Source organism: Lineus longissimus, chromosome 5, assembly GCF_910592395.1.
Source record: "Lineus longissimus chromosome 5, tnLinLong1.2, whole genome shotgun sequence".
Lineage (NCBI taxonomy): Eukaryota > Metazoa > Nemertea > Pilidiophora > Heteronemertea > Lineidae > Lineus > Lineus longissimus.
Window position 1 is genome coordinate 8,437,122 of NC_088312.1, and position 15,157 is coordinate 8,452,278.

Sequence of the window (15,157 nt, forward strand, 5' to 3'; positions counted from 1 at the left end):
GTGCAAGTCCGAAATGTCCGAGGACAGAATTACCGGGTAACAAAGGATTGAAATTATTTTCCGCTTTAGTTTCTGAGCCGTTTTTCGTCATGGCCTCTGCCACACGTAAACCAAAATGGGTCTGGGTCAGGTTCTTTTCCGGGCGATATTTTCTACTTTTACACAGGTGTAAAAGGAAGTTGCGCCCCCTGACGAAAACGCCATGCAAAGATTCTTTGCTTATGTCATTGGTTTTTTAGCCATATTTTTCATTCTATTGGGGATATCCTGGAAATCCGTCGTCTCGGAAAAGAGTAATAGCCCTTGGTAGGACGTCAGATGAAATGGATGGCTTTAGACTTAAAGTCATCGCCCATTCCGCGACGAATCCTATGCGTTTGAAGGACGACACTGCTTTAGTAGTGCAGGCTCTAATAGCATCTCATTGTCTGATGGATGAATTGACGATATAGGCGCTTTTTTCTGAAATCCTAAATGTCATTGGGTTATCTGTGTCCAACATCAATTAAATCCGCGGCTGGATAAACAAGGGTATATTTGTCATGGTGATTTGTAATTTGGGCCAAAAGTTCATCTGAGGCTCTGTAGCATTAATTTGGATAATGATCTCGAGCAGACGACTTCCAAGATCAATACTGTGCCAATCGGCATCGTATGGATACCATCATGGCAGACTTGCCACAAAGCGGCAATTATCGATGAATGGACGAATGAACCACTGCGTTGAGAGGCAGGCAGTCTTTCAAATGCAGCAAGTCTCTCGGACGGATACAGTGGTCGCATAAAGAACAAGAAAGGTCGAGCACTAACCAGATCAAAGATTTCCGAAAGTAGAATTTGGAGAAACTTCATATCATAAATTATCCAATCGGGAATGTTGAAATCTGCATAACCTGTTTCGTCATTGGAAATGACGACACAGGTACACATCATTTGAAAAACCACGTTTTTACGATGGAAAATGATTTTATTCATATTAAATTCGAAAACTTACAGATCTGCTGGCAACAGTTCGTGTGGACGGCAAAGCGTTCCTGCCCTCCACAGTCATACGGTCACCAGCTCTTAAAATTACAACATTTTTAAATCTTTTTATTTTTTATGACGTCATGATGATGATACTGATTGATTTTGATGTTAGACAAGTTTGGACTAATTTAATTCTAGGTTTGTTCTGAAAAGCATTGCATCATGTATTTAAGGGTGGGATGGCAAAGCCAGCGACAAGCTGTGAAATGAGTACGAGTATACATTTACGAAATCACACGCGTTTATTCCTTTATGATTACACTCCTTGTCCAGCGGTATGGCAATTCCCCATCATTCAGTTGTGATAATGATCTGGGCTGGCACACCGCGTTCGGAGGGGGCTCAATTGTAGCAACTTAAGCGCCTGTGGCATTTATACTCTACACCAGCGCCGATGTCGGAAGCTATTGCCGATTACAGGCACCAATCTCGGAGGCTATTGCTAATTTTGTTTATGTTGGCTTGACCACAAAGCTGTCATTTTGTGATTGGAAGATTTTGTGTATACTTTGCAAGTCCACGTTCAGTTCCTGATTGTCATGTCGTCATTTACCAAAACTAAAGAATGATAGATAAAAAATTATCACAAAACATATTCATGTGCAGTAAAACAATCATATCTTTTAATTTCTGGTCTACTTAAAGTGGTGTTTTCTACATAAAAACTTAGAAAGTTTGTGTGTGGTGTGATATGATATAACGTTGCTAACAAAATGTCATTAACTAAATATGATATGCTCACAATTATGATATAGATTGCGCCCCAAATTAACAAACACATCAAAGCGTCGTCACAACCTTAGTGTCCAACATCCCCTCCAGGGGGTTGAACACAGAGGAGATATCAAACGCCTGAAGAGTTCGAAAACTCACGAGAGCTCACACATGAAACACACCAGCAAGAAGACTCGTTTCAGTCAGCTTGCACCAAAATGCCATTCGCCCAGGGCTTGGTGACTACCAGTAAACCTCATTGAAGTTTAAGGTCACGATAATCAACCAATGGCCAAGGCAAAAGCACCCATGACGCCTGAACTGACGTCATCATGCCTGTACCAGTCCGGGCAGACGATCGAAGATACGGAAAATGTTTGTTAAAATCCTTGGCTGCTTGTTTTGCTTCAGGTCTAGTACGTTAATGCCTCTCTTTTTTTTTCATCACACTATGTGAGTCATTAATTTGGTGAACTTGGATTTTTTAAAATTTTGACTGAATCTATAATGTCCTTCCTGTCCGACAATTCAGTAGCACCGAACTCCATCTTTTCGGTCATTTCTCGTGGACTGACGGAATTTTTCAATCCCTTTGATCGTATTCACCATGTATGAGAGCACTTCAATCTTGACGACATCCGTCCATGACCGGCTGCTGGTGTCCAAGATAGTTTTGCTTACTGACCTTCAATGACCTTGAATAAAGCCATGGCAACCGGAAGTAAGATGGCGACGGCACTTATGACAACCTGACCTGCACCAGTAGTTGGTGCGGCTGATGTTGGTTCTGATGTGGGGGGATCGGTCGCTGCATCTGCTGCATTTGTCAGTGCTGAAAGAACAAAATCGACAATAAGAGAATTTCGGTAGAGAAATTTTTCACAGGTTACTAAGATTGGTCAAATGCAAGTCCAGTCTGCATATTCGCTGATCGGATGCTTTAGATTGGGTTGTTTAACCCGAAAAGTCTGAAGACAAAAAACCCCCTTAAATCTCATGAGAGTGGTTTCCATACGACCAATCATGCCTCAATTATTCAAGGTATTCCAGTCATTAGCCATTGAGATGAGAAACCATGATTACAAAGAATCGCCGCAAAAGGTAGCTTTCCTTACAAGCCGATTATGGTGTTTATCTGAGGTAAACAATTGATATACCTGAATAGGATATATCTGAATCATTTATAAAATTACATTTTCATCTGGCATCTCTGATCTTATTCCTTAAAGGGATAAGTTGGGCATGAGATATTTTGGTTTTTCACACGGAAATTGCTTCCAGCAGGACCGTGACAACTCCAATTTGAATCGTTTTAAAAGCGCAAAAACTGCAAGATCGCACTGAATGGACAGTTTACTAGAGTGAAATATAAGCGCAGGCCTTCCCAAAATTCACAAGCCATGTTGTCAAAAACTGCCTCGTAACACTAGCGAAAGTCATTACTCGAGATCAGCATTTTCGTGATCTTACATGTTGCGGCGCATGGTGGCGAGCAAAAGGCCATTATCCTCTAAATCAGTGCTATGACCAAGTTGTCTCTTTAAACTGCATTTTTCATCATTGTTGGCATCAGAGTCTTTCAAATTAACATCAAAATCTGGAAGTTTCGGTGACCAGAAGACAATGGAAGAGAGCCCTTCAAGTGCTTGGTGTAATTTCACCCCTATTATCCACCGCGCATTAGCATGCACCCTGTCGCCAATGAGTAGGTGCAGGGTTTCTCATCTACATAGAATACTCCCGAAGTCGCCTCTGCAAAAATCGTTGAAAGGATTGGCAGAGCAGAGACGTTCTTCTTCACGATATTCCATTGTTGGGAGACTGCATAAATCTTGCTAATGGTATGGCTTTGGCATGACATTGCTTTTAGTAAAAAGAAAGGCAGTATAGGCTACCTTTCATCAACAAATTACAAAAAACACAGATCGCTCCGCCCTAAAATAATTTTTTACAAGACAAGACAATCTCCTCATCGATTAGAAAAAACAGTGTGGACGAGATATTCTTCCTGTCTACGGTGCTTGGTTTACAGGAAATCGATGTGACACTCTCTTGCGAACAAGCTTTGGGAAGAGTGTTAGTTTGGTTTATATGACCGTAACGACGCCAAGTTGGTACCCACAGCACGAGACAGATTTCGGGCAGTTGGGAGCATCTCTTGAACTGAATGCCCCATCCACCACAAAGCAAATTTTTAGTTGCTTAGCAAGAAAAGAAAATTACATGTAAAGACTCGTGACTTAATGGATTGAATGCACTCAGTAATGAAATTCCGATCAGTGTTGCTTATGAAGTGGAAATATAATAATATCACGGAAATGTATGTACCAGCTCAAGGGCGAGATTGTACATGGCACAATTCACTTTAAGGTTCAGTACAATCTATCTTACAGCGATCCCAAACAATAAGGGGGAAACATTCAGACAAGGAAACCATCAAAGACATTACACCGGCCTTTTGTGTCTGACAACTCTCTTGCCTCTCGTTTTTAACTTACCAAAGATCGCCAGAAAGCAGAGGGATAACATCAGACGACCCTTCATCTGGAAATAGACAAAGTTGACACAAAATCAATAAAGCAGCCATCCAACGCATCTCCGATGGATCAAGGAGTTTGTGTTGTTGGTGATCTTCTCGATTTACAGCTCAGACCGTGAGTCTGACTGTACTTCAGTTTGACCATCCCGGTTTCTAGTCGAGTCAGTCACAGGAATTTTAGGGAAAAAGTGCTAATTACAAGAAATTAAAAAAATCCACACCTCCTATCATACCGCACACTGATAGGAGGTGTGGAATTTTTAAATTTCTTGTAAATAGCCCTTTTCCCCTCAAATCCCTGTGGAGTGAGTGAAGTGTCCATTCATGAATTCTATTTTTCAAATTTTTGTTCTTCGTCTTTAGTTCCAACAAATACGATTTTTGGCCTATCTTGATATCCGGTGCGGTAGGATAAAGTGTCCGGGAACGAAGATTTTGCGCTTTATTGTGCAAAAAAGGGCGCAATCTTGACCTCTGTTTCTCTTTCTTGACCTATGCAATCAGCCAATTCAGACAACGGACAAGCTCCGGCTGCGCTGGCGGGCAACCTTGCATTTGGTGTTCATTGAATTAGAGTTTTGTATGAAAGAAGCAATGTCGTCCCATGACGTCATGTATATACAGGAAAGAACAAACAACAGGAAGAATCATTCGAGAATGAAGCAGACGGTTGGAACCCCGTTGATTACAATCTCTTACCCCGTCGATTCTTTGAAATACTCTTTGCCACGCCATATCAGTTTTGCTAAGTAATGAGGTGACTTCTGGTTTAACCTGTTCAAAGATGTCCAGCATTCTACCTTCTGCTTTATCGCCTCCAATCTCTCATATAACTGCATTGTCGCGGCTCGCCTCAAGACAGATCACATCCTGCCCACGTGATCCCACCAGAAAAGTAGGTGAATCTCTCTGGAGATGCAACCGAGTCACCAAATGAGCCAGGTTTCCATAGCAACCATTTGAAGACACTGTGTTGAAGACTAGTGTCAGGATGGATGGATGTTCTACCCAAACATCGCCTTGGTTCCAATAAACCATCGTGCTGAAACCTATGAATATCATCGCTGTTTTAACAGCTTAAAAGCTATATTCATGACTTTTTCCAGCTTGAACTGAATTTCGCGATGAAAACAGCCAGCATTGATGCCAATTGAATGTAACCAAGTGGTTTTTCTGTTATCTGGAGCCGATGCCAAACGTATCAGCGAATGGTGTATAGCATTTTTAAATGTTTTATCTCGCAACCACTCTATTTTGGACCGAGAGAGTCTGCACGCATCCACATCGCTCACCCCCGAGACGATATAAACCTGATGGTTTGACAGCTGGCTGCGACCAGTAATTTGCTCTGAATAAAATTCTTGTCAGAGGCAGCCGGGGAGGCAGTGTAGTTCCCGCAGTAGTATAGAGGCAGATGGAGAGCATATTGAATTAAGAAGAGATATTTCATCATCAATCTGCGTGTTCAGAATCATGATATACAACACAGCTTCCTCCACAGGGGCGCGGCATTTGCTATTGTCGTTGTTGTTGTTGGGATAGACGCTCCTTGCAGTAACTCAAAATAATAGAACTTTCTCTCAATCCGTATTACTCTACATGTAATTAACGTTAATATTTTAAAACGTTATTTTCAGAAAAATTGTTGTTTCTTCGAATTTGACATCCAATCTATTTCCTCTGCACGCAAACCACACAAACTGAGCCATTTCCCAATATCCCCTGACAGCAAACTTGCAAATGCGATTCGATTCGTTTTCCCATGTTTATACCACTTTTAATTTAGCTCAGGCTGTCACTTCGGTATTTTCTGTTTGCATGGCAGGGCGGGACTCGAAGCAACGAACGCTGAATTAGACAATGAGTTGACGCGTGAAAAGGTATTAATCTAGGAATAGCATGAAATATTCAACGCGAGTCCCGTTTGCGCAAATGCTAAGAACAAAATACTGATGTTCACTCGGCAATAATCGTGAAAATTAATGAATTGCTTTCCTTTGTCTCTACGCTCAAGAGCAATTATGTAAAACATTTTTTGAAGGCGTCTGGCATTCACATAGCCCGTGTGGCAAATGATCCAGCATCCTAATAGATTATTAATCTCTTTTTTTACATGATGCCTTGTCGTCTAATATCCGTTTTCTTATTATAAGCAAACGATCACTTATCAGTATTCTATACATGCAATTATCCGGCCATCTTGACCCAAGGTTTTTGCATCTAATCAAGATTCTCCGGCTACATTTAAAGGGGCCATAGACTATGATAAGAGCGTATAGGCCTATTGGATGCGTCGTAAAAGAAGCCTTCATAATGAGATATTAGAGAATCGAATATCGCCATTCCTTTTCGAATTAGATTTTTTTCCCTGTGTTAAGAAAACTTTTCACTTTCTGATATAACACCTATCTACTTTACATGTATTCAGGTCCATAAGTCTCTTTGCACTAGAATAACCTCCTAATCTTAAAAAAACTGAAATGCCACTTTCCCGTCTCGTTAGTTTAGTACCTAGCGCTTCTTGGCAGATATCAAACTGTTTAACATTAAGAAAAGTCGCTCGGTAAATACCCCATGTGAGGCAAGACGTGATTTATTTTATCAAGAAGAATCTCTGGTACCGAGCATGGTACACAAGTTGGAACGTAATTTTAAAGCAAAGATAGAAAACGCTCAAGTGGAGCTTCGTCAATAAAATTGATAAAGATTTATATCATCATTATTATCCTGAGATACAGGTTTTTGATTTTTTTCCTACCTCGTATACAAATATATTGAAATATCAAGAGGAGGAATAATTGAAAATAACTCCTGTCAACATCAGAATACGTAATAAGAATAAAAAATTAACTGGAGACTATCACTATCTCAGTGCATACTGCCAAGAGTCAGGTATAGGCTAGATACAGTACATGTATCTTCTGTCTCAAAGTATGTACATTGTATCGAAACTATTCGGTATAAGGAATCGTTATCGCGAAATAAATACGAACCAGTCCCCTATCTGTGCATATTAGTCGTCTGAAGACCGCCGGTAATGGGTTAATTCTATCAAATACGACATAGAAAGGAGTATTTCATATACAACTCACGAATTACAGTCACTTTGACATAAGAAATTAGCAGCGGAGCATCGTGGTTGTGATGAAGAAAATTTGATGGGCCGAGATCTAGACGCCATTGTTTTTGCACCTCCTTCGTGAAAAATTATGAGGAACTACTTGTAGTGTTATCATAAGAAACGAAAATTCGGGAATAGGCAAACTTGATTTGGAATGGTCTAGAAGAAAAATGTGAAAAATAAAAAAGTGTCGCCTACCTTACCACCGGGAAACTGGTTTTTCTAAAATCCACAACAAGCTTCTAGTCCAACTCAAATACCCTCACTCTCGCGCAAGCTCCAAGATAATTTTCAATTTATGTTGCGGATAATTCCCAGCCAGCACTAAAATCCGTTTCCCAGGCAACGGGAGTCTGGGACCTGCGATTGGTAGAATTGTAGGCGGGATGACGTCAAGTCTGATTAGTTTTCATCGCGGGCAAGAGTATCAGTGGAAAACTAAAAGGACCAGTTAACAAAATATGCAAATGTGGCCTTATCCATTGACATGGACAAGTGATTTACTGTAACATGATGGTAAAAGGACTAGGGTGTCGCCAGTTTGAAGTCACTGATTCCATTTCTCCGCCATTTGCTATTTCTGTCACCCCTTGACAGTGCATGCAGGGGAGGCCGGTTGCATCGGGGAAGCTAATGCATCTTTGGGCACGGCACACCTCGTAGCGTGTAGACGGCACTTTCCTGGCTGTTTTGCCGACATTGTCTGTCGCAGCCAAGGACATTCGTGGGTTGCCTTTCCTACTTGGTCTTCCTTTAACAGCAGACTCTTAAGCCAAATGGGCAGCCTGCTCTGCTTGGTCTACCTTAGTCCTTCTTGCTTTGTCTACCTTTAACAGCAAATTCGAAGCTGCATGAGAAATGGGCAACCCTCTCTGCTTAGTCTCTCTTCAACAGAAGATTCAACGCCATGGAACATCAGGTTGCCCTTTCTATTTGATCGATACCCTTAACAGCAGATACAACGCCATGGAACATCAGGCTGCCCTTTCTGTTTGATCTAGCCTTAACAGCAGATTCAACGCCATGGAACATCAGGTTGCCCTTTCTATTTGATCGATACCCTTAACAGCAGATACAACGCCATGGAACATCAGGCTGCCCTTTCTGTTTGATCTAGCCTTAACAGCAGATTCAACGCCATGGAACATCAGGTTGCCCTTTCTGTTTGATCTAGCCTTAACAGCAGATTCAACGCCATGGAACATCAGGTTGCCCTTTCTGTTTGATCTACCCTAACAGCAGATTCAACGCCATGGAACATCAGGTTGCCCTTTCTGTTTGATCTAGCCTTAACAGCAGATTCAACGCCATGGAACATCAGGTTGCCCTTTCTGTTTGATCTACCCTTAACAGCAGATTCAACGCCATGGAACATCAGGTTGCCCTTTCTGTTTGATCTACCCTTAACAGCAGATTCAACGCCATGGAACATCAGAGGGCAGACCTGTTCTGCTTGGTCTACCTTTAGCAATGAAACAATAGTGGGAAGCCTGCTCTGCTTGTTTTACCTTTATGAAAACAGCAGAGTCAAAACCAGGAAGCATTAGACAGCCCTTTCTGTTTTGTTTACCTCAGACATCAGATTCAATTAGTCAGTAGCCCTTTCTGCTCAGTCTACCTTTGACCGCACCCAAAAACCAGGATGAAAATTCCCCCGATTCTTCTATGCAAATAATGTACATATAAAATAGAAAGTATGATTTACGGGTGTCGCGTTAATGAATAACCACAAGGCGTGACGCCACAGACATTCGTTCTTCATACGTTCGTATACGGATTGCGAAATCTCCCTATTGTTGGCGACCATCCCTTATTTTCAAGCGGCATGGGCAAAGCAGGGTCAGCGTCGTTTTAGTATCATCAACCAACCGTTGTGCCATCTAAGAAATGGATCGATAACTATACCACGGATCTATGATTACATGAAACGTGTTAACTACTGAGTATCACCCTGTTACCATTTGTTTTCGATATACTCCGCCTCTCGATATTGCAAACTTTCAAATTTTGTATATGACGTCAGTGGAGTATCAAACACCTGAATCTCAGGATGGCTGTTTATTAGAATTTGTACAATTCACAGAATATTCTCAGTTTTCTCCGTTTCATCGTCTCATTATCCGATCAACCAACCTCGGCATTCAATAGCCACTGGTTATTGTCAAGTATTTACCTTAGTCGGTTACCACGCAACGAAGCCAAGGAAAGCTCGGCAGCACATTATGCATGTGAGGCCTATTAAAACTGTATACAATCATGCTGACACTCCAATTTTAGCTGAATTTCAATAGATCAAAGTTTATGTCAATCCTGCTAGGGTTGGGTCTGGGAGTGAAAATGTGTGGTTTGAAATGCGTGAGGGACCTGCAGGGCGTCAGGACACCTACAGTTGGGCAGAAGGGAAAATGTGTACTTTGAAATGCGTGAGGGACCTGCAGGGCGTCAGGACACCTACAGTTGGGCAGAAGCAGTAGCAGCAGCTTTAGGACGTTTTTTTCCGCGGGAAATTTTTTAGTAGAAAACAATGAAGTATTTTTTATTAATGACACATTTACAAATTTAAAGCAGGCGGTTTTACAAAAAGGGAAAATAGTGTAAGGAAGACTTGAGGATTGTCGCACACTGCACATGAGCAGAGACTTTCAAATAATTTATTTGAATGACTCTGACATGAGTTACTATAGCGACTCTCATTTACGGCAAAAATGGGCAACCCACTCGGGTCTAGACAAATCGAGGTGTTCTTTCAAGTTGTACATGTACGCAACAAATTTACACCGATCCAAATCAATGCTGATTTCCGATTTTCGATCAAAATTCACACCTTACAATCCTCTTATTGTCACATGTCATCCTGCTGACATAATTGGCGAACGCGTCATTGATCCCATGACAACGCTAGTGTTTTCTTCCGCCATATTTATTTGTTGGGTGTATTTTACGGGTCCATTTGGTGAGGGAAGTTCCAGGTTGCGGCTTGCTGATACAGAAAACACCACAGAGAGAGGTAAGGGATTTTCAAAAGTTATATATCGACATTATTTTGTTATTTTCATTTTGATAATCGATAACATTTTATTTAACTCCTAAAACGGCATATCCACAAGCCCCAACGAAGCGCACCAGCTTTTCCTATATATATCTTGAATCGTTTAGCGGTTGTCATGAAATCAAGAATTCTTGACGGAGTGGCGCAATGGGGACATCTATCACCGTCCTCAGTCTGAGTTCCCGGTGTAACATCTGCAGTGTTCCCCAATTTCACTGTTTCCATACAACATATATTATAAGATTAATATACAATAGATAAAGTGAAACAATGTGTTTCAATAGATGAAACACAGACAAAAGTCGGTGTCGATTTCTCATATTTGTTTGTCTGCATCCTATCATAGGACCGACTCCACTGCAGCGGGAAACTGCGTGGTTTGCCGCTGCAAACTCAGGCGACAAACCGCCGCGATTTTCAACAAAACCGCTCCAGTGGAACAATCCCATATCCTATTTGCCAATCGATTTGACAGAAATGAGTTTTAAGAAAGTCCAGAGAATTAAGGATGTTCATTGGGGATAAGGCCAAGGGAGTGCTACGTCTCGAAATTGTCGTGCCATTTCCAGGAGTTGCTGAGATCAACAATTGAAAATCTAAAGGATGAATACACACACATGTAATTCTAAGTCATGCTCATGTATTGCTTTTTCCAATATTGGAAGCGTGTACATCATACACAGATCAGATACTCAGTCAAAGAAACGAAAGAACATATAACTTCTACACCATTTGCATTGGGGAATTGCTTCAATATATTAGTAATCGATAAACGCCCGGAGCAACAAATAGGCCTATGAACAATAGAATCCAATGCAACAATAATAAAAATACGTTATTCTGACGAAAGCTGAAAACAAATTATCAATTTTCTATTACAAGTGAGCCTGCAACCAGCAATGCTATTCCTGTTGACGTGAAACGCGTATGTGCAACCAAGAGATTGAGTATAGAAGTTTCGCGCACTCTATAGCGAAACTTTTTTGGTACAAAATTCGAAAGGTGGCCTAAATAGCCTTGCAACTGGGCTAACAGCAAATAAATGCAATAATAAAACGTGGAAGCGTGAATATATCCCCGTTATGGCTATTAGGCCTACATAATCACTCATTGCCAGACATTGAGCAATGGACTTTTTTCGAATTTGTCGGAGGCGGGAGTCTGCCAAATCGATTACGAGTCTTTATTTATTCTTGATTGTATGCGTAGCGTATTATAGCGACAATGTCGTTTTAAAAGTACTTTACGCGTATCGGAGCGGCATTGTTTTAAAATTCTGTCATTCTGTGATTCTGCCGAACGAAAGAGAGCAAAAAAGCCAGCGAGTCTCCTACATGTACGTTATAATGTCGATTGGCGACACAAGTACATGTATATTGTGAAGTTATTGTTCGCATAAAGAGAAGATGCCAATAATTTTTATATCGCTAAGCCTCCTTTAACACGAGCAGACTACAAAGTGCGGTATACACGGTTTAGCCTGGTTTCTGACTTTCATACTGGTCCTTTCTTCTCGTTTTAGATGGCGTTTGCATTGAAGATGAAGACAGTTTTGTACACGGCGCTCTTTGCTCTAGGTAAGTTGTTTCTATAAATACTGATGTCTGAATGTGCACATCAAAAGAAGATTCCAACGTCTACCAGGTGTATGAGTTTTAAATGTCCTAGGATAGAGTGTCACTGTCCCACCGGCCCTTTTGTCGTGATTGGATTGAGACCGAGGATATGGGTCTTGACGGAAAGGTGGGATTCCACCTGCCGTCGATGTGTCGATTCTGAGTGAGAGCACACGCCAATGTGCGAATGACTCAGTGTTTCCGTTTCATTAACATGTACATGTCATCATTATAAGGTGAAATTACCCCCCCCCCCCCCACCTTCCTTAAGAACTTTTGATTGGCCCCCCCCCCCCCCTTAGTCAACCCCTACCAACTGGCGCCTCTTGACATCATTAATGAGACTTTTCTGTTTTCGATTCCAGTGCTGGCTATCCTTACTCCTACCAGAGATTGTGCTAGCACAATTACGCCACATCTAAACGGTACGACGCATTCACCTAGTGCAGAGCCAGAAACGACCCCTGGCAGCTCAGGGACGGTAATCGGTAGTTCCTTCGTCACGATAATTCTCCCGGCATTCATTGCTTTACTGAGGCTAATACATTAAACAAACCAAATTCTACGATTTCGACATACTTATATGAAAGATGTTTTCATAATTTTCGCGCGTTTCACCTTGTCGTCACGCCAATACGTCATCTCCTCATATCGGATGCGGCAACTAATAAGGAGGCTACGTTTTGTCATGTGATCGGTATACTGACGTCAATTCCATCAAATCGACCCAAAAATATGGACCTTTATACTACGATTCCGATATTGAAGAAGTATATATATATATACTTGTACTCTAATCGACCAAAGGGGCTCTACAATTGCAAAAATATACTTGCATTTATGCATGATGCTTTATAAAAAGGGGAGTCGGCTATTTATTAGCGATCGCTAAACTCTTATATTCTGCTCTGCCTTGCAAGATGTCCTTTAAGGTCAATGACAGGCGTTCATCCAAACTGGGACCATCTTCCTTTTCTGGGACACCATGTCGAGGCAGTTGTACTTGCTGATCCACCTATTCAGAAAGAAATGTTTTTGAGTTTTTCGGCAAAAACAAAATGTACCCCTTGAGGCTTTTCAGCGAAATGAGTCGCAAGGACATTTCCACCTCGCTGGAAAACCTTTACAGTGTGCATAAACATGCATATTTTGCTGTTAACGGTTTTTTCAAAAGCTCGAAAACCTTTATTTTTAAAAGCGCACTCTGTAAAATGTGAACGTACTAAATTTTGTAAACTCGTTTTAAATTAACCTCATTGTATGATGTTGTATTCAAACGTATCTAAGGGAAGACAACATGGAACGCATTAGTTAATATTTCTCAAGAAAAGTTTTTGATACTCCTACCTCGTATGCCAAAATTTGAAAAATCGAGAGACGGAGTAAATGTATATTGAAAATCACTGTTTGTGCCTCAGGATGAAGCTCAAGTCTCTGTGGAGGCTGTAATATAATATACCCAACACGTAAATGGTCCTGGCCTTGGCCTTGCTAATATTATTAGCAAGGCCAGGACCATTTCCTGTGTCGTGCGTTTTAATTCAACTGCACTTCATGACGTGGTTTCATGCCACTGAATAAACTCGTGCAATCGAATTAACGCACTCGTGAAACGAGAGATATTGCTGATTAATGTAATGTCACTTTTAATGTTTGTTACCTCAGTTATCTTGTTGTATCTTGTTCAGCACATGATAGGATCATGCTGACTCTAATGCGTTTGCGTCACCACTATCTAGATTTTGGGTGAGTGATTTAGCGATCTCAAAACATTGCGGGTCAAGATGGATTAGGATGAGTGAGCCATTTTTTCCCGATCACGTGATACAAAGCAAAGTAGACGCACAAGAGCACATTTTATTGAAACACTTTAGAAAAATTATTTGAAGTCCAATCCTAATCCGTCCATATGGGAACACAAAATCATGCAATCAGCTTTGGTTTTGGAAAGTCTTTATACTGGCAAATGAAATGGACCTCGCCTTATATATGACGTTGCAACCTGCAACTGATTAAAATACAGGCTAGAATCCACTCACTAGCTCAGAACGGCAGGCATAATTCAGTATCAAAATTATTTCAACTGTGCAATTTATTTAAACTGCATATAACATCAGGTGCATTTTACGGCGATGCGCCTCTAGCTGTGCCATCCTTCCCACCATGCTGTTGGGCGCGTGCCGTCGGAAGATCCTTATGACAACCCGCTGGCATTAAGTTTTGATTCAGGTACAACCGCCCGCGCTTTCACATCGGCATTTAGCAGATAAAGAAAAGGACGGTTGCACTGCAAGACAAAACCCGCAGGGATAGAGGGTCTCTTCTGACGTGTGCCACCCGACAGTTCGCGACCCTGATGTCCCAAGACGCTTACTCAATCCTCGTGCTCCATTTTCATTTCTGGATCTGCCCTTGCACAGTGGTATATGATTGTTGAGCTATTTGAGTTCGCATGAGGATTTTCGTCACATGGTAATAAATTTCATACTCGTGAATAAATCCGTACCTTCTTTATTCCCTTTCTCTGAGAGCGCCCGCGTCATGGGGTTGCTCGGAACCAAGGGCACAAGTATCAGTACGGGAGAAAAAAATTTCAGATTACCCGTTGCTTTTTGTGCAATTTCATCGGGTAAATAAATACGATTGTATTCATACTGGAGAAAGACATGTTCCTCGGCACAAGACAGGGCCTAAGATGTGACGCGTAGGTCTGTGGTTGTGATTGTCTCTCTCTCTCTCACCCTGTTGACAACATGGTGTAGCAGGCAGGTGTAGTTTAGTCTGGTTGTGACTGTCTCTCTCTCTCACCCTGTTATCAACATGGTGGGACAGCCAGGGGCGATTTGGTCTGTGGTTGTGACTGTCTCTCTCTCTCTCACCCCGTTATCAACATGGTAGGAAAGCCAGGGGCGATTTGGTCTGTGGTTGTGACTGTCTCTCTCTCACCCTGTTATCAACATGGTAGGAAAGCCAGGTGCGATTTGGTCTGTGGTTGTGACTGTCTCTCTCTCTCTCACCCCGTTATCAACATGGTAGGAAAGCCAGGGGCGATTTGGTCTGTGGTTGTGACTGTCTCTCTCTCACCCTGT

The 15,157-nt window shown here is 41.6% G+C and overlaps 2 long non-coding RNA genes across 2 annotated transcripts; one reads left to right on the forward strand and one right to left on the reverse strand.

Annotated features, from left to right (window-relative positions):
• Positions 1 to 946: 946 nt before the first annotated feature.
• LOC135487752 (uncharacterized) lies at positions 947 to 7,729 on the reverse strand. The gene is made up of 3 exons (XR_010446885.1): positions 7,602 to 7,729; positions 4,242 to 4,287; positions 947 to 2,575 (listed from the first exon to the last, which is right to left on the reverse strand). It is a non-coding gene; the product is annotated as an uncharacterized LOC135487752 (long non-coding RNA).
• A 2,576-nt stretch (positions 7,730 to 10,305) lies between these two features.
• On the forward strand, positions 10,306 to 14,554 carry LOC135488153 (uncharacterized). The gene is made up of 3 exons (XR_010446934.1): positions 10,306 to 10,410; positions 11,975 to 12,029; positions 12,434 to 14,554. It is a non-coding gene; the product is annotated as an uncharacterized LOC135488153 (long non-coding RNA).
• The last annotated feature ends 603 nt before the right edge of the window (positions 14,555 to 15,157 follow it).